This window comes from Tiliqua scincoides, chromosome 1 (genome assembly GCF_035046505.1).
Source record: "Tiliqua scincoides isolate rTilSci1 chromosome 1, rTilSci1.hap2, whole genome shotgun sequence".
In the NCBI taxonomy this organism is placed as follows: Eukaryota; Metazoa; Chordata; class Lepidosauria; order Squamata; family Scincidae; genus Tiliqua; species Tiliqua scincoides.
Genome location: NC_089821.1, coordinates 146,770,558 through 146,791,167, shown reverse-complemented (window position 1 = coordinate 146,791,167; position 20,610 = coordinate 146,770,558). Strand labels below are relative to the sequence as shown.

Here is a 20,610-nt window from a genome sequence, read left to right as displayed (position 1 = left end):
AATACCGGGAGCATGTCCTGGCTTAGTTGCCTGAGACCCCTTTCCTCCTTGCCCCAAATGGCATGACTGACAGCCCAATGCTGAGCTGCCCAGAGCTGTGGGACCCGGTGGCTCCACAAAGGGCTCCCGCCAGATCCCAAGGCTCCCACGCTACCGCAGGAGGCTCCTCGGGAGAAGGGGACATTCATCCCCTTCCCCCGAGTAAGGGAAGCAGTTCCACATTGGTACGTACTACTCACTTTAGCGGCGACTGTTTGGCCGCTGCTAAAGTGAAGGCGCTCATGTGGGGCGCGCAGCCCTCCATGAGCACCTGGGATCCTGCAGAGTTCGGCTCCACGGACCCGCCTCCCCCCTCCCCAGAACGCCTCCCCCACGCCCCCATTCCCCATTCCACAGCCCAGCAGTCGCAGGCACTGCCGAGCTGCGGAACTCTGGCACCCACTGGGCGGTGGCTCAGTGCCGGCCGGCGATGAGCCACTTCTGGCGGGAGCCCAACGGTAAGCCCTGCAAACGTGCCTTACAGCACGTTTGCGACTGTGGTCTGCGCCGCGGAGGTGCAATGCGGACCACAGAATTGGGCTCTGAGTTTCTTTACAACAATTCTCTTTAGTTTAACTGTTAAACAGGGCCTGTCTTTGGAGCTGCAGGGCCTAGCTGGAAACAACTAGTTATCTGTTATCTGCAACAACTAGATAACAACTTATCTGCAACAATCTGTTATCCTAACTTAGATAACAACTTATCTGCAACAATCAGATAACAACTAGTTATCTACAGCATACCAGGTTCACAGCCAAAGTCAGTAGAATCTTAGAGATGTAAATAAAATTATAATGAATTTTTACCTCTGTATCTCTACGGCAGAATGGAAAGCGCGCATCAAAATGTGTGTCTAAAAAGTCCATGTGACTTAATGGACCAAATGGATCTAAATACTTTTTAATATAAAATTGCATGCATGTAGGCAAAAAAGTAATGTGTGGATTACCTTTGAAAAGTAAATACAGTGGTACCTCGCATAACGAATGCCCCGCGCAGCGAAAAACCCACAGAACGCAAGCGGTGTGCGAAGTTTGGTAACTCGCATAACGAATTTTTTTTTTATTGTCCTGGTTTGTCTTAAGGGGGGGATCTTCATGTCCCTTTATGGTCCCGTTCACCCTAGTAAGGGGCGGATCTTCATGTCCCTTTATGGTCCCGTTCACCCTAGTAAGGGGCAGATCTTCATGTCCCTTTATGGTCCCGTTCACCATAGTAAGGGGCGGATCTTCATGTCCCTTTATGATCCCGTTCACCCTAGTAAGGGGTGGATCTTCATGTCCCTTTATGATCCCGTTCACCCTAGTAAGGGGCGGATCTGCATGTCCCTTTATGATCCCGTTCACCCTAGTAAGGGGCGGATCTTCATGTCCCTTTATGATCCCGTCCACCCTAGTAAGGGGAGGATCTTCATGTCAGCTTGCTCCCAGGAAAGTGTGCACAGGATTACAGCCTTCAAACTCCCCACTCAGCATCCCCCCCATCGCTCATTCACCCTCTCACTGCCCCATTTCCCCCCATGATCACGGCAAAAGCAAGCAATTGAGTGTACCTGCTGTGTCCTCCCCAGCTTAGAGCACAATCCTGTGCGTGTCTCCTCAGAAGTAAGTCCCATTGTGCTTGCTCCCAGGAAAGTGTGCACAGGATTACAGCCTTCAAGCTCCCCACTCAGCATCCCCCCCCCGTTTTTGAAATCCTCAGTACAGTATGTATGCCTTTAAAGAGCACTTAATAAACACTTTGTAAACCAAATTTGACTTTGTTCTGACTTTTCTTGCCCATAGTAACGCATTAATTAAATTTCAATGCATTCCTATGGGAAAATGCGCTTCGCAAAACGAAAAACTCGCATAACGAAAGGACTCGCGGAACGGATTAATTTTGTTATGCGAGGCACCACTGTAGTTACATATCCTCTTGTTTTAGTGATTGTGAAGTGATTTAGTAAAAACATTTTTTTTTATTTTTACCCTGGTGCAGGGCCCAATTCTGCAATTGGTCTAATTGACTTAGTGCTGGCCCTGCTGTTAAATCGAATAGTTTTGAGAGTATAGAGTCTTCAAATTAGGTGCTGTCTTAAAGAACCAAAAAGGCGTTAGCCAACCCAGGGGTAACAATATGCGCTTGCATCTTCAATTTAAAATTAGTCATGTCTTGTGTGCATAGTACTGATACTATAAGCCTCCCTCACTTTTTAGGGAAAGAATGACAGGCCAGTGAGCTTCTGTCAACATTCTGTGTTGTAATGGACGACTGCATTTAATATCTACCTAGAAATGTAGAGACTGCTGTTGTCGTTTTGGATCCCCAGCAGAGCACAGCTAATTTTACCGTGGGTTTCCAAAACACTTTGTGGTCCCTAGACCACAGACTCATAAACAATACCCCTTGCTCATATGGAGAGAGGAACAGTAATAAGACAGACTATTAGCGTCATATTTTGAGTGGTCTTGATTTCCTTAGCAGACGTGCAAATGCCAAAGTAAATAAGTGGGTAAGGTTTCTGTACTGTTTTGGGAGTCCAGAAATCGTTCTGGTTGCTGATCTGCAATCTTGTGTGGACTTCTGGTACAATGCAGACATTCAAGCTTTCGGAGTCTTCCTCTCCATTTATTCTGGCAGTTGGCTTTCCCAGTGACATCAGGATAGTTTAGCAGAACAGCAGCTTTCTCTAGGGACCTTGTTACTACCACACACGTAAGCATGGCTTCCGCAGAATGAGAGAGACTCTCATTTTAAAATATAGGTATTTGTCTTTCCGCTGTTCATGTAATAAAAACAAATCCATAGATTTTTGAAGGAGCATTGGAACTCCATCAATATGTTATCTCGGAATATCCTAGACCAGTGGTTCCCAAACTGCAGCTTCCTTGACCTGCTGGGCCATTGGCTGTGGCTCCCTTTTAGGACCACAGTCCTATAAATGGTATAGGGCAGCGGGTTTTTTTGCAAGTATTTCACGACTCCCTGACCTAGTTTCCGTGGCTCCCCTGGGAGCCATGGCTGACAGTTTGGGAACCACTGCCCCAGACTGATTAATTAATTTACTCTATGTTTCATTCGAATCCTAAAAGTCTAACTGTAAGCCTTTATTCTGCTCACTATTGGAAGAAGAGAATGTTTTTAGGCAGGAATCTGTACAGTTCTACCTCCCACCGCTATTTGCTCCATTTTTTCTTTTGAAGTGGATCTATTTCACTTCTAAAACTGTTGATCAAAAATGCTACTCTTTGAATACTCTACTGTTGTCAAAACAGTGAAGAAACATGGGAATATAAAACTTGGTTGTAGCAGTTTTCAAAAAAAATAAATCGATGCCAGTTCATATGATGTGTTTGATATCAAGTTGAAATATAGATTTTGTTTTCTGTACCCCATCATTGTGTCTCCTCTGTAATATATTTATTCAAAATGTTTTCACTAAGTACTGCTTGTAAGTTTGTGGAAAATTTGTCTGCTCATCTGTTTATGTCTCAGTGGTTTCAGATGTAATTTAGTAAGAGAGGAACACCTACAGTCTTAATAGCTTTGCATCACTGGAGCACATGTATCACATTAAAAAGCTCCCAGAGGATCTTGGAAGGTTTTTCTTGAAGTGTAATGCTGTGGTATTTTCTGTAGAGGGAGTAGTTGATCTAAAATTGAACTGTGTCTACACATTTTTGGTTGAAATTAAGACCACATCAAATGAGTATTGATTTAGTAAAACAATCTCGTGATGTTTTATGGAAGACCTGGTAAATGTTACATTCTAAACGAAAAATTTCAGTTGCTGCTTGGATGAGATACTATAAGGTGTTGCCAACTATATTACAGTGTGATGCAAATCGATATGTGTTGCAAACCAGTTGTAAACTCTCTCAGTTGGACCTGAGCCCTACTGATTTAGGGGAAAAAAGAAAAAACAGCAGCAGGATTTCATGTAGGTTCTGGCATTGGTAAGGGAATTGATAGCACTGCAGTTCGGTTTCTGCATGCTGTCATAGCAGACTGAAAAAAACAAACCATGTGTACTATGAGACTGTAATGGTGCGATTAAAAAAATACAAGCATTTATAGGGAATACATAAGCAAAGTTGGTGTGCTATAGTCATCCTACATCCTCGTTGGCATCATTGGCATCCTTCAGTCTCAGGAGACTCTGGTATCGCGCTCTGAAAAGTGGTTCTGGAACAGCGTCTAGTGTGGCTGAAATGGCCAATTCAGGAGTGACCATCCCATTGACATCCTACATCCACATCTCAACTATAGTGATCCCACATCCACACCTCAACAAGTATGATGATATGTTTTTGAAAAACCTTCATGGAAATAATGCAGATTTCATCCTGGCGTGAGAGGAAACAAAGTATTCTTTCAGTCCATAATAGGTGCAGCATTTCTATTAACCACAATACTGCTAGTTCAGTTGATCTCAAACAGTTATCAAATTTCAGTTCAGTGCCCCATAGAATTCCTCAGATGGCCATGTTTTACTTTGACTTATTCCAGTAGGTGCAACTTTTGGTTAGGGTTTGTATGCTGTTTTGATGTGGATAAAATACCACGTTTTTTAAAGGTCTCTCGTTGCTCTCAACCAGTGGTGTAGCTTAAGGCATCTGGCACAAAAATTATTAGCACACACACCCTGCGTGGCCTCTCCAAGCCTCAGAAAGCCCACAAAAACTGGAAGTGTCTTCCAAGGCTTCCTGGTGGCCTTCTGCTGCATGGGGAAGCTGCGGGTGGCCTCCCTGAGCCTCAGAAGGCTTTTTTTTAAATTGCCTTGGGGAACTGTTTTTGCCTTTCCACTGTTGGGGGTGCAGGTTGGCACCCCCTCGAGGCATGGTACCCAGAGCAAAGTACCTCCTTAGCTATGCCACAGGCTCTCAGCTACCCGCTTACGGCGCAAAGAGGCACTTTTGAAAGTGGCGTTCCTCTTAACATTTAGCAAGGGAAGACTGTCCCTCTTAACCCTAGCATTTTCTAGTGGCAATTTGCTTGTGTTTCTTCTGCATCATTTTAGACTCTGAGCCCTTTTGGGACAAGGAACTGTTTACTGAAGTAAACCATTTGAACTTGATTTATTAAAAATTGGTGTAAAAATAATCTTAATGATAATAGGTATTGAATTATCAAAGTAGTTTAATTTCCTCTTTGGTTTGTTTTTCCTTTCCCCTTACAAGACTTGGCTCATAGGTGTACCATCCCACTGTTTTTGTCGTTACTTATGTTTTTAAAGCTTGACGCTGTGCTGCTGGTGTAGCTGTATCTTCCTCCCCTTGAGGGAATGTTCTCTGCCTGTCTTTTTCTCTTCTCTTTCAGAAGACAAACAAACTGTTGCTTAACGAATGGACGTGCTCTTGCAATCTTTGATGAAAACGATAGCTATGATTAAAATATGAAACATTAAATGCTCTCCCACTAAACAAGTTTGAGTTCTTTGCACTTCCTTAAGGGCAGTTTCTTGAAGGCTTTAAAGTATCTCTCATAAAATTGGGATTATCTGCTCGTTCCTTAACTTCTCTGCTGGTTCCCCTGAGAAACTGTTTACTTGCCAGATAATGTGCATATCTACCTTTTTGGTAAACTGTATACCTTTGGCCAAATAGTAGGCCTGCCTGCATGCAGAGCTCTGTGATAGAGAGAGCCTCTATTTTGAGAATAGAGTCTGGCTCCTTTGATTATAAGTCTGAACTCCTCCTTTGGCTGTAGACCTGTTATTTTTTTTCTTCTAATTGTGATTGTGTTCCCTGTGTGTGTGTGTGTGTGTGTGTGTGTGTGTGTGTGTGTGTGTGTGTGTGTGTGTGTGTGTGTGTGTGTATTCTGATTGAGTAGCTGCCAGAATTCTTTTTCAGTGATTGGTAGCTTGAGTTGACTCCTTTACTGACTTGAAAAACTTTACAGTTAATCGTTTTTGTAAAGGTTATGTACCCTGAAATAACTGATTGGTCTTTGGGGCTAAAATCCCGATCCTATAGCAAAATAGAAGCATGGGGAGATTCCAGACTCAACACTCGATAACGTGCAAAAAACTTGTTGGTTATGATACTTCCCAGCATGTGAGGAAATAGATTTTCTAACATACATTAGTTCTTTTGGTTTGCCCTTAACACTTGTGTGAATGGGCTGTCAGTATCAACGTAAATTAAGCTGTGTGTGAAGTTTAACTGATCTTTTATTTCTGTTTTGTCTCATGCTGCTGGCTTAGCTTATTGCTGGGATGGGAGAGACGTAAGGGAGCAAATGGTGGCTGGTGGTTGAAAAATAGTGACAGGAGAAAAATAACCCCTTATTCAGACATTCCTGTACCTAGTACCTTTGTACTAGCTTCAAGCCTTTGGAACTTAGATGAATATTACTGTGTGAAAGTCTGGTTTCAGAAGAATGGGCTTAGGTACTTGTGTGAAACCAGACTTCTCTGTGATGGGGAAAGAAAATGAATTACTCCTGTAAGTTCTAGTTGCAGCAATTATTCAGCCCCTTTCATTGTTGGTTTCCACAGAGAAGGGTAGAAGAAGTGACCTGCTGTTGCAGTACAACTCATTTATGAGATTTGTAACTGAGGACTCCTTTAAATATTGCCCTAGGTCTACGGTTTGCAAACTCTCCTAGAGTTTGAAACTCGCAGTAAGTCCTTGTGGGGGCAGGGGGAGGCAGTGGGGGTGAGGGGAAGGCAGTGATGTGGTCCCCAGGATTGCACCTCTCAGGGGGGCTGCAGGGACTAGGGTGCACTCACCAGTCCCTGCAGCAGCCATCCTGGGGTGCGGGGAACCCTGCACGAGCCTCTGTAGGGCTCCCCAGGTCTTCAGAAGTGAAAGTGGAGTGATCACGCTCCACTGCTGCAAAACCGGAACTCCACTTTCACTTCTGCTGACCTAGGGAACCCTTAAGGGGAAAGAGACCAGGTCTTCTGACAATCTCTGCCCTAGGTGTATGGGAGCTGCTTGGCCACAAGTAGCTCCTTATGTGTCTGAAGATACGCTTAACTGACCCAGCCAGGTGGACAGAAGCTGATTGTGCAGGGTCCTGCAAGTGGACTTGGCACCTTACTCAGCTTCTCTAGGAAAAATCCATGCAAATTCCTGCTCATGTGGTTATGTCTTTTAAAGATGACCCAAGCTGTGTGGGAGCCACTTATGGGAAAGTGTCTCTCTCACTCACACTCACACTCACACACACAAAGTACCCATGTACTAATCTAAACAAGGTCAAAGTCTGGGGCAGGCAAAGTACCTACTACATGGTCTTTCTGTGAACTGCCTTCATGGAGCCTGTTCAGTGTTTAGATCTGATTGAGGTTCAGTTGAACTTCCTTTGCTGCATTTCTCCAACAGTTTTTAATGCTTGTCTTGTGTCCTTCAAACCCCTAGGGAAAATTAGCAAAGATAGATGAGATAAACAACAGTTAGAAGGCAGCCAGTCCTGTTTCCATCTGTATTGACTTTCAGTTCCCCCCAGCTTTCTCTTTCAGTTTTCTCCACAGGCTTCAGAGCCTAGATTTCGAGTGGCTGCTTCTGCCATGATAAATGTAACATGTAGCTGGGCTCTGTCAAGGTCATGGTATTAAGTCATGTATGAGACTGCTGCAGAAAGTGCATTGTCAATGTCACCTTAAAACTCAAATCAAGTTAAACGGAGCCATAATGCAAAGCAGTGTCATAGAACAGCAACACCCAAGCTTTTTAGCACCGCAACCCACCTCATCCTCCATTATGCTCTCTGTCACGCTGCAAAGCATTTCAGGGAACCTCTGGAGGCTGCTTCTGGGTTGCACTGGGCCTGCAACCGACTCCATTGGCATCTGTGGGTCCCAGAATGCCTTGCAATAGTTAGCTGGAAGTCGTGGGAGCAAACCAGAAGTCATTTCTGGTCACTTCTGCAGGGCATTCTGGGGCTCACAGAAGCCAGTGAAGTGGGTCGTAGGCCCGGTGTGATCCAGAAGCAGCCTCCGGAGGTTCCCAGTAACACTTTAGGGCATGATAGAGACAGCTCGCAATCAACCACGAATTTCGTCGTGACCCACAGTTTGGGAAATGCTAACCTAGAATATACTCAAGTGGTAAAAGCTCTAGATGTTGCATATTTTGGGGAGTGATCTTTGGTAAAATTAGCCTAGTATGATTCTGGTTGTTCCTCCTCCTCATTTGTGCTGAAAGGAGGAAGGCAAGATCATCAAGTCCAGGACGAAGAGACTTATCTTGTTGAACAGTACATTAATAAAGAAACTGACAGCATTTGGAGAAGGTGGAAGAGCTTTAGTTTTTGCATGCTGTGCCATAAGCTAAGTGGTTTGGCTAAAGTAAAACATGAGTTAAATCTGAGAAGGCAAGTCAAGTTGTAACAATAGCATTCTGTTGGGGGTGCTTCAATAAGCTCACTTCTTAGCAGTGTGAGGTATGTAGAAGTTTGTGGTGATGGATGGAAGTTGAAAACCAAAGGAGAAAGCTCAAACTTGAAACTTCTTACCATGGCCTTTCTGCTGTTGCAATTTTTTCTTCCTGTTTGGTCTTTTTCCTTGCATGTTTAGCCTATGTTGTGTTGTCAGGATGTGGGATCAGTTTCATTTCTCTAATAACCATGATGCAGCTGAGCATCATGTACAGACTGTCACACTTAATACTGTAGCATGACTCTGCGAAAAGTGTTCAGGCTAGTTCCTATATTTCAGCAATATAATTTTGGGGTTGTCCTTTTTTTGCTTCTGTCATTTTAGTTACTGTATTTAGCATTCTGATTCAGAAGTACTAGAGTATTATCCCTTTTGCAGTGCTGACTAATGGTCAGCTGATGCTGCTAGCTGTGTGGTCAGACCATAAACATATTTAGCTTAGTTTATCTCTAATACAAAACGATAGTTGTGCAAGCCAAGGTCCTGCAGTAGAGTACAGCTATAAACTCCTGTTAGTTAAAAATTAGGAACTGAAAAACTGTCTGGAAGGTGAAAAAATTGCACATGTGCTATGGAAATGCCATGGGAGTGTTTTGTGCTTTAATGTGTCTGACATGACTGGTGCTAGTGAAATATTGTGGTGTCTACCTGATTCTCGAGAAATTCATTTTAGCTAAATGAAACGTCTGCAAATTCTTCTGAAGTGTTCTCTATATTTATCTTCCGTGAATTGTTTGAAATGCCGTGAACTGTAACCAAAAAAGCAACTTGCATTCACTCCTTACATTCATTCAGCATTCAGATTACACTGAAATTCATCAGGCACCTATGCCTTGTTGTCAATTATAACACAAAGAATTATGAGATACTTTGGACTGTTAGTGGAAGTTGCTGTGGCTAAGTAACGTTTCATTCGGATTTACAGAGGGGAAAATATGTTAAAGAAACTATTTTAACAGTCTGCTTTCTCTGTTTTACCTTGATCAACACCAGTCTTGCGATTGTGTCAACCCAAGTTTGAAGCATGCACAATTTTTTGCTAGATCGCCAAACATTAACCACAACTACCTTAGCTTAATCAAAGCAGTAATAATACTGGGAAGTGGAGACTACCTATGCTGTAGACGTCAATCTCTCATGAAACCCCCTTTGCCAATGGTCCATTATTCTGTTTGCCAGTGATTAAAAATAAAGGCTTACCCCTGGGCTAAAGATATAAAAGTGTTGTACAAGAAAAAGCCAATTCAAAGCAAAGTTGGGCAGGAGGTCTGGTCTAGAGGGTAGAGCCTCCGTCTGCCTGAAGATAACATCCACAAGGTCGCCAGTTCGAGGCCACCGGCACCGTGCGACCTTGAAGCAGCTGACAAGCTGAAGCCGAGCTATTCCATCTGCTCTGAGCGTGGGAGGATGGAGGCCAGAATGTGAAGCCAGATTGGAATGAAACACCTTGAATGTAGTGGTTCTTGAAAGAAAGAACCTTCTTTCAAATTGTAAAAATCCCTATTTAATAAGGGATTTAAATAAAGCCTGCCTATGTAAACCGCCTTGAATAAAGTCCCGAATAAAGACCAAGAAAGGCGGTATATAAATACCTGTTATTATTATTATTATTAAGTTGTAGGCGACCTTTTCTAAGTTGTTGTGGACAGTGATGGAGAAGGCACATAGTAAAATGTCAGAGTTTAAGAATGATATAACAAAACAGATCCATTCCCTGATCCAACATAAATCTAGCAGGATCAGAACAAAAGTCCACCTTGTCTAAGATCTTATTTCCCATACTGCCTCACCAGATACTTTAAGTGGGATCACGATATAGAAGCAAAAGGTCTCCTCTTTAAGCTTGGAAGCAATTTCCATTGAGTTCAGTAGGACTGACTCCTAATTCATGCAATTGCAGTGCTGGGAATGGGAAATTTTCTTTTTATAGGAGGCCCATCTGTTCCCCTGGTGCTGTGCCCCCTAATATTTCTGAGTAGTAATATGAAGAAGAATTTATCTTCAGGTTCAAGTGAGAGGTATGTGTCCTCTTCTCAAAACTTCTCTAGTAATTACTAAACGGGGCAACAATGTCTGTCCATTGATTGATATTGTCTGTTGATCACCCATTTGCCCATGTTCAAATATTGCATGCGTCCAAAAACTATTCTATGTTGGGTGAGACCCAACTCTTAAATTTCATCATGGTAGCGTTAGGATGGGTCTAAAGATGAGCGGTGGTGGTTGAGGGCTGTGCTCAAGCCTAAGGAATGGAAGTGGAACGGTTGAGAGAAATTGTAATACGTGGAGAGAGGAATTTCTGAGTGATAGAACACAAAACAGCATTCTGCTCTGTTCAGCCAACCCCAGGAATGATATACGAGTGTGTCAGATTGTCATTTGATGAAATAAGCGGAGAAGTCTGGTATTGTTTTGTATGCTAGTGCACTGCTTCTGTACCAAGAGGAACAATTTTTTAAAAAGTTTATTGAAATTTCCCTGTAATACATTTCTAAACTATTAAACCTGTAGTTTCTAAAAAAAATCTGTTTCAGAAATATAACCGAACAAGTGAAGATCTACAACAAAAATTGTCATTTGTATGATTTGCTCCATCCCTTTTTTGTTGTCACCTCTAAATTAACTACAGCTTTCCTCTGATTGTAAACATTGCTTTTCAATGTGTATTTATGCTAACTTATATATTTGAGGTGTGTGTGTGTGTGAGAGAGAGAATTTAAAACATGTTAATTGCACTTAAAAAACTGAGGCATTCTTTACCTTGGGTTTTATTACTTTTTTCTCCTTTTATTATGGAGTTTTTTTTTTCACACCAGATTACTCCAGCTAATTGAAGGCAGTAGTGGGTACAACTTTATTTGTCATCCCGGATGTTATGTGCTAATCTTTCTGTACTTTTAGAAATTTGTCCATTGGAAAGTACTATTTTCATTCAGCAAGTAAGGGCTTGCATTTTTTTAGAAGCACATGTCTAGCTCTCCACAGAACAACGCTAGGAGAAGCTTGGGGAACTCCAGTTTCTGTTCCTGTAGCTACTGCAGCATTGTCCTGGTTCATATGGTTGCTTCCTTCCAGCAGAGCTGTGTAGGGTTTTACATAGATAAAACATACTTTCCTTTGTTCTTCCATGAATTGATTATTTGGCGATTGTATTACTCTTGTCTTGGTTGTGAAACGGGAAATACTGTCTCATACTGCCACATGAAACTTTGATATTAAAGGGTTTTTAATTTGAATGTCTTGTGACAGCTAACTGTTAAACCTGAAAAGTTTTGCTAAGTGAGATAATATAAATCTTTAAAAAAAAACTTCAAATATGTACAAAAATGAACCATGCTGTGTAGATTATGTGCAGTGTTGATAAGCATGCAACACATCACAAACCAATGACAATCTGAATAGCCAATAATCTTTGTTCTGTTTTAGGAGCCTGTTTTCAGTTTATTGACACAGCGTACTAAAAACTCAGTGCTTTTCTTTTTGTGGAATGACTACAAAAATGAATGTTACAAATTATTTTGGTATAGATAGGATGAAGTATCTTATGAATGCATATTTGTGAAAGAAGCTAGATACCTTATGTGTTTCCGGTGAGTAAGATAGGATTATAGCTTAAGTCTTACTGAACTTAGTCGTTTACAAACTTCTGAATAAACGACGTTTTTCGAACATCTCAACTTATGTGATTATCCAACTCTTTCTAGGGATGATCCACTAAGTAGGATTCTCTTTGTGAAGACACCTTGTTCTGGCATAACAAGAGCAAATGTACACATTGGATTACTTCAGAAAATCATCTTTGTTACACTAAAGATTAATTCATAATGGTCTACAGCAGTGTTTCCCAAACTCACCTGGGTCATGACACCCCCACAATCTCTTCTTCCCGGCTGTGTTGGGCGTCAGTGTCTTGGATCTAGAAAAATCCAAGGTGGTTGTATCCAGGGGCAACTGGGAACATCCCACGGCGTCCCTGGCAGTTAGCCGTTTTACCGTAAGGTGTTGTGACACATACTTTGGGAATCCAGGATTTACAGTACACAAGGAATCTTGTGTTCTGCAATATATGCTTGCTAGAGGTGGGTGCATGTGTGAGAGAGTGTACCTGTAACTTAATTGAATATATATCATTTAGCTGTTAACCATTATTTCTAACTGGGTGGGCAGGAAGACTGAACATTTAAATAGGAAGAGGATCCAGGAAGCAGCAGAATTAAGAAACATGAAGCCAATTTTTGGAGGTAGGAGGCAGAGGATGTTTGTTTGGCAATCTGTTTGTTTTATTCAGGCTATTTATATACTTAAAAAAAATCTCCAAAGCGGTTTACAAGAAACATAAAATATTGATCCAGCTAAAACATTGAACAATAAAGTATCAGTAAAACAACAGTAAAAACAGAGTAATAAGTAGAGGCATGGATAAAACCAGCTCTGAACAAGTTTTTAAAATGCTTAGGGGAAAATAACATTGCTTTTGCTGTTCCCCAAAGGGGATGGGATTGATTCTAGACAAGCCTTCCTGTAGAGGGTATTCCAGAGGCAGGGTACCACAAGCATAAAAAGCCTGGTAGTCACTAACTGGATCTTTAAAAGTAGAGTGGATCTTTAAAAGTAAAACTGGATCTTTAAAAGTAGGGACTACTGGAAAAGGACCTCTGACAATTATTATGGCATACAATGTTGAAGAATATTCAGAATATTAAGAGGGACGGGTTCATATGAGAAGCTGATCCTCTGGTTACCTGAGTCCTAAATATATGGAGCCTTAAAGAGCCCAAAACATATGGAGCTTTAAAGAAAAGCACCAGCACTTTGACTTGAGCTCAAAAGTTGGCTGCCAGACAGTGAAGCTATTTTCTTTTCAGCTCATAAGTTAGTACCTAGCAGCTGACTGAAGTTTTCAAATGGTATTCAAAGGCAACCCTGGATACAATTCAGTATAGTCGTCTAATCTGGAAGTAATGAGAGCATGAATTATTTCTGTCCAGGAGTGGTAATGGCTAGTAAACCATTCTGGTGGAAAGTGTTTTGTTCCACAGATCCAGTGGGAAAGTGGGATCAGTTAGCACCTCCATGCTTGATCCCATCCTGGGCAGATGAACCATCCACCAAGAGCACCTTTGTTTTGTTGAGAATACACTTCGGTTTATTGGCTCTCATTCAGTCCGTTATCGATCCCAGATGCTGTTTCAGTCTCTTTGCTGCCTCATCCAGATCAATGAAAAGGAGAAATAGAGCTAGATATTGATATACTGATGATACTTCATTCCAAATCCCTGAATGACTTTACTCAGCAGCTACATGTAGATGTTAAAAACACTGGAGTCCAAATGCAACCCTTAGGCATAAATTTGGGGGCAGAGCTATAATCTTCCAGCATCACTTCTTGTGGTTTTTCCTTCAGATAGGAGTGTAACCGTGAAACAAGTGCCCTTCAAACCCAGAGGACTTGTACATGGATAACATAGGTGATTGTATTGAGAGAAGTTCAAGACAACTCTCCTGTTTCTCTCAACACATTGATCCAGTCAGGGTGACCAAGGCAGTTTCGGTTCTTAAACTAGATCGAAATGGATCTACGGAGGTAATGGATCAAGATTACTTGGAGTTGTATGGCAGCCACTTGCTTGGGCGCTTTGAAGGGTGTATTTGCAACTGACTATTATTGTAGTCTTCTAGATCCAAAGAAGATTTCTTCAGCAGTGGTTTTGCAAGTGCGTCCTTCTGGGCAACTGGGATCACTCCCTCTTGGACAGAGGCCTTCATGACCTCCTAGATCCAGCCACTCAATCCCTTCTTGCTAAATGTTGTCAGCCAAGAAGGTAAGGGTTGAACTGACAGGTGACAGGCTGCACTCCATCAAGGATCGTGTCCATTTTCTTAGACTGTAACAACTGGAATTCATCCCACAAAACCTGACCAGGCAGTGTTCTGGTTACATCTATAGACTGAACTGCAAAGCGAATGGTGTTCAAGACACATTGAACTTGAGAATTTTATCCTCTGATCATTAAGTTTATAACATGTCTTTGAGTGTTCCTTCACATTTCTGTGATGGTTCCTGATTTCAGAAAAAAGAAGTTCAGTTAGTTCAGCACTGCAAGGATGTAAGAGTGGCAAAGTATTGCTGCTTTGATGGCATCCCTACTCCAGAGTAGACTCAATAGTGATGTTTTAGCTCTCTTTGGTTGGATTCACATCAAGTTTTCTGCTCCCTCCATTCTAGCAGTCTCGCTTCATAGCTCCCAGCACCATAGTGAACTGAGTTGCTGAACAAGTTCTGCTTAGCAGGGAAGCACTTGGGAGTATTCATGTTACCACCAGAGTCATCTCAATATCCCACAGGGTGTCTGTGGTTTCAATAAGAGTGTCAGCCATGCTGGCTGAAAACTCCCTGAGGACTATCAGATTTCATCAGCCACTAGGGGAGAGATTACTGCAAGTCCAAATCTCATCAGGAAATACGTGAGCATGACCAAGTCCAGAGTGTGACATGAGTTGATGACATGTTGGGACAGCCCCACTGTTGTCTTGATGGCCTTGAAGTCCTTAGCTGCTCCAGACAAAGTAACCTCTGCCTGAATCACTGCCCTTTCAGGGCCCTTGAACTACAAGCGTGTAAGATTCTCAACTCCAAATTCAAGACTTCCTTCATTTGCTTGAGCAGGGAGCAGTGGTGTGGTTTGGTTGGTACACACCAACTGAATTCCAAATCTGTTGTGAGTGACCAACACCCGTACAAGTATCCATAACCAGAACGCAAGTACTGGGAAGGAAGATGGAATTTAATATAGATAACATGACCCACCCTTCCTCAACCATCGTGCCGGTGTTAGAAGAACCCAGGCAGACATAGCTGAAAGGCAAACTCCTCCCAGCTCATCCTCCTAGTTCTTGGTAATACAAGCAGGTTAGCACCCTTATCCAAGATTAAATCATGGCCGATAGATGTTTAATTGTAGACCAGTTTGCTATTAAGCAATTTCACCCCTTGCCCAGTGATGAGGTAAATTAGGTAACTGAGGTTCAGTGATGGACTAGGAAGGGCCTTGGTATTTGTCTCCCGAGTCTTGTTGTCTCTGTGCTCTCTGCAAACGCTAGCAGGAAGTGCTAACAGAAAGTGGGTTGGAGAACTGAAAACAATGCTTCCCATTATCACTTCCTGCTTCCTGTAGGGTTCTCTGCTGTCTCCGGTTTTGGGTATCTGTGGTGGCAGCAGGAACCTATCCCTGTGGGTTCAGGGGGACACTTGTAAACTAGCTTTTCCTATATCTCTTAATAAAATCTATATTTTGGAAAACTCTGTCCCATGGTTACCATTGGAGGCATTTTGAGGTTGTTCACTGTATTATCCAAGCAATGGTCCCAAAATAGCAATGCACTGCATTTCAACTTCTTTAGTTATAAATTTCCCAATTGAGTTTAATTGTGGGCTGGGCAGACTCAGACCCAAGATTGTGCATGTGTGTATACATGTAGTGGTAGGGGTATGTGTGAGAGTGAATGAGAACTATGTTGGCAACACACATTAATTTGAGATGACTAACCAAAGCTCTGTGCATGTCTCTAGTAGGTATAACATTGGCTCATGTGTACGCAAACAAGCCTGTATGTATACTTGCGTACCAGTGGAACATTCTGTCTTGAAAGTCAGGGAGTACTAAAGTCAGAATTAGTACTGGGTCCTAATACTAATAAATATTAGTACTAATATTTATAGTACTAATAAATAAAAATTAGTAAAATTTTTAAAATTAGTACTGAGTACTAATAACTAACCCTAATAAAATTAGTACTAAATTTAGTACTGAGTACTAATTTTAGTACTAATTTTACTTTAGTACTTAGTACTAATAGTACTAAAATTAGTACTGAGTAGTAAAGTCAGAATTAGCTGCCCTGGGTCCCTTTCAGGGAGAAGGGCGAGATACAAATAAAGTATTATTATTATTATTATTATTATTATTATTATTATTATTATTATTATTATTACTGATTTTTTATTGTTCTTCTCTTCGGGCAGATTGAATTTGCTTCACTTGGGGGGAAAAATTAAAATGCAAAGGAGTATTGGAACCCTGGATTAATTCTAGGATAATTTGGCTCTTTGTCAACTTTTTTAAAAGACATGGTAATTGTATTTAATATCTTGATAATGACTTTTCTCAAGAAGCATGCTGCATGATGAGTACTGGGAGCGAATGTCTGAAACGTGCACGTGTTTATTTTACATAAACATACTCTTTGATCAGGTGAGCTCTTGATCACAGCATGATATTTTTCCCCCTGCAGTATCGCAGCGCAAACCTGGGTACTAGTGTTAGGCACAAAATATGTTTGGAAATATGTCTCTTTCTGAGTGGAAAAAAAAAAACCGTTTAGCTTCCCATCCCCTGACCAGTGTTTGTAACCTAAGGACTTAAAGAAGCTTTCTGGAATGGCGTTTCTGCAATGCATCCTATTCATTTCTCACACCTGCTATTCCTGACGTTGTTCAAAGTTGTGTATGCTTTGAAATATTGAATTGAGAATATTTATTTTCTGCAGAATGATTTGCAAAGACTATGCACAGACAACACACATAGGCTTAATTGACAGCGTTCTGAGGAGTAGTTACCATGGTGTCTTACTGGCAAATGTGGCATTTATTTATTTGAGCATTTATGGACTACCTTCTCTGCTGAAAAGCAGCATCTAAAGTGATAATAAAATGGAGAGCTTGTGCCTTAAGCTGTAATTTTATGCACACTTACCTTGGAGTAAATCCTATTGACCACAATAGTATTTAACAGTTGAGTAAACATTTCTAGGTTTGCGTTTCATACCCAAAGGTATAAAACTATGATTTAATTTTAGCCTTTTAAACAAGTACACATTTTCATTCTAGGGTTTGATGACCCAACTGTCCTGCAGCTCTTATAACCCAGTTCATATCATCTGGGTTTTTGCATAGAAATACATTGTCATTCCTTTGCTCTCTTCACCACCTGATATAAGGGCATGCAAATAAACATTTAATCTTTTTATGCCACCTATATTCAGATAAGGGAACCAATCAAATCAAACTCTTCTGCAGAATTTGTCAACAATTGTGTCCCTATTAGTGATGATAATTTTATGCACTTAAAATTAAGATGGCAAGCTTAGCCCTGTGAATGTCTATCTTTCTTCTGTGCATTGTTAAAGCATTGGGCAGCCAAATCCTAACTAAAATCCCACTGGCAATGCAGCAGCACCAGTGCTGGCTACACTGCATCTCACGGGGGAATTTCAGCAGCTGGAAGTCTTCTCAGGGTAAGGGAACATTTCTCCCTTACCCCTATGTAAGCCCCACCTGTGCATGTGCAAGTGAAGGGGCCTGGGATGTGGTGTGCACCGGTGCTGCTAATTCCACTCCCAGGCCCAATCCGCCTTCTTCCACCTTGTTATACCCTGTTACAACACCCCTGTGCTGGACTTACCTGCTCCAGTGGGTGTCCATGGGAGTGCTGTTGCCAGCAGGAAGGCTATAGTCCTTCCACCAAGCGCACCTACTAGAAGCACTGTTGCAAATCACTTTAAAGTGCTTTTGCGATAGCGCAAAGACCAGGTGCACCAACAGAACACACATTTTGCCTGTATACCGCTGTCAAGATTGGGCTGTTAGTTTGACTTCTGTTTGAAGAAAATCTTGGAATTGCATTTAGATTTCCTGTCTGTTCCACTGTCGTTTCTCTCCTGTTGAATCATTTTTGTTCAATACTTGTATGTTGAGAACACCCTTTAAATTTTATCTTGAAAAATTTTGGTAAGCAAACTGTGGCCTCATTTGCAAAGTAAAATGAATTCCATGCTGCTCCTCTTTATACTTGAGGTTATAATACTAAAAAATAGACCACACACAGATAGCCAAGTCCCTAGCCACTTAAGCATGTAAACAGTCTGGCTTCTTACGAAGTGGAAAAATGTCTTGTGCTCTGTTCTTAATACGATCAACATGTTAAAGCCCTGTATGCAGCTATGTCAGTGCTGCTTGGCATAGTTTTCATTTCTGTAACCTCTTGATAATGTAGAACTAAATTGTTTACTTATGCAGATTTGATGTAGTAATTAGTGTCTGGAGTGAGTTAAGCATTTTCAAATGCACTCACTTTGCAACCATTGGCTGTCTTCAAAGCAGTGAGAAACTGCATGCTGTGTGGAGGTAATGTGACTGAAATAATGTGTTGAAAGAACCTGTTTACAGAAGGAGTCCTGAGGCCTTTTTGGTCTTAATGACAACGTGATTGACAAGTGTCAGTTTTATGTCAACTTCACCGCTCATTTTTACTTTTTAAAGATTTTCCTTCTCGCTATGTAGTTTGCTTTGGGAATTCCTGCTCTAGACTCTAAAATCACCTTTATTTTCATTCTGGATATACACTGTGGTGGGTTCATTAGGGTGACTCAACAGATGGAGTTAAGTTGAACTGTTGTCCTTTCAAGCCGCTATTGGGTTGACGATAACATTTTCACTTTCCTGTTGTCTGCTGTCGGGCAGCCCAATCCTGGGCTGCCCAGCACGCAAGGCTGCCGTGGTGCCAAAATGGCTAGCGCGGCATCCAGCATACATCCAGGTAGATCGCAGTGGCTCCTCAGGGGAAGGGAACTTTCGTCCTAGGGATCGTACCGCTGCCTTCCCCCCACGCCTACTGCCTCCCCCCTGCCCCTGCAAGAACTTAGAGTGGCTCAAACTCTCCCATAGTTGAGAGTTTGAAAACTGCTGCCATAGGTCATTGGAGAAGGGAGTGCCTCCACCCAGAGAGATGCATGAGGTGACGGCAGGAAATAGGGCCTTCTCAGTAGTGGCACCAACATATGGAACTCCCTTCCCCTTGATTACAACCTCTCCCTCCCTGGAACCTTTTTGATGAGGCCTGAAGGGATTTTTTTTTTTTTTTTAAGATAAACCTTTTGGCCTTTTCACATCTTTTTTGACAGGTTTGGGGCTTTGTAAAATTGCTGCTGTTGCTCTCTTTAGTGTATGAACCCTGATTGTTGTTTTTAAGATCCTATTTATTATGATTGGTTTTAATGTGTTAATATCTTGTTTTAATTTGTGCTTTTAATTGTGATTTTATGGTTTTGTATTTCTAATTATGTTGTATGCCACCTTGGGTCCCTTCGGGGAGAAAGGTGGCGTACAATAATACACAAAGAAATACAGTAAGTAAATAATAAATAATAATATTAAAGCATGAGATGTGTTCATACATTCATCTATCAGAAGCAAACTCTTAACATTTCTATTGGTTAATCTTTCTGGAGAAGCTGTGTTTTTATTAGTTTTTGTATCAGAACTTTGTGTAAGCATTTTATGTGTAATTCAAATTCTTTATTTTGCATATTAAGATTTTTTTTTTAAAAAATTGGTTTCTGCTATTTGCATACAATGATATACAGTACTTTCAGATTCTTATGATAGTGTTAAATATGTTGAACAACTAAGTTCAGGGCTATTTGATTTTAATATAAAAAGCTGTATTATATGACTATGCACTTAATGAAATATTAAATTTTCAATAAACGTGTCTAGATACCACAATGGATATTATACCCCAAAAGTCCAATCATTGTGGGAGATAGTGATGCTATCACTATCAAGTGTTATCAAGTGCTGATCAATAACAGTAATCTTTACTTACAGCTTCCCTTGTTTTAAGAACAGGCTTTTGACAGTGGGAACCTCTGAAAGAGATTAGTAAAGGTTGAAGGACTTTGGGGAATTGAGCCTGATGTAGACCAGAGCTGTGTTTCCATAAGTACTATAGGAGTGAGAAGAATAATCTTTTAAATTCAATGTGCCAGCAATTATTCTTTGAATGTGTATGAACCAGAAATTTATATATTTTTTTTATTTCTAATCTTGCTGTGATGATAGATAAAAATGAATGGAGAGCTAAACATTATTGTTTTTGTTGGCACATAGGATACATGTATGTGTAGGAGTATTTTTTTCCTTGCTGAAAGCCCATATTTTACACTTTAAAAAAAAAAAAAAGTTGAAGTGTAAAATGTATTACTTTTTGCTGATAGGAATGTATTGCTCACACAGCCCTGTGCTGCCTGAAACTCTCTTTTTGGATACTGTTGTGATCTCTGTTGTGATATCACACAGTTTGGATACTGTTGTGATCTCTGTTCTGGGAGTAGAGTACTTTTGTGGTGGATTTTTGAAATATGAT

General features: G+C 41.2%; 1 protein-coding gene across 5 annotated transcripts in view; it reads left to right on the top strand.

Annotated features, from left to right (window-relative positions):
* SLX4IP (SLX4 interacting protein) overlaps positions 1-20,610 on the top strand; it is an 83,620-nt gene that overhangs the window by 15,869 nt on the left and 47,141 nt on the right. The gene's annotated exons all lie outside the window — the stretch shown is intronic.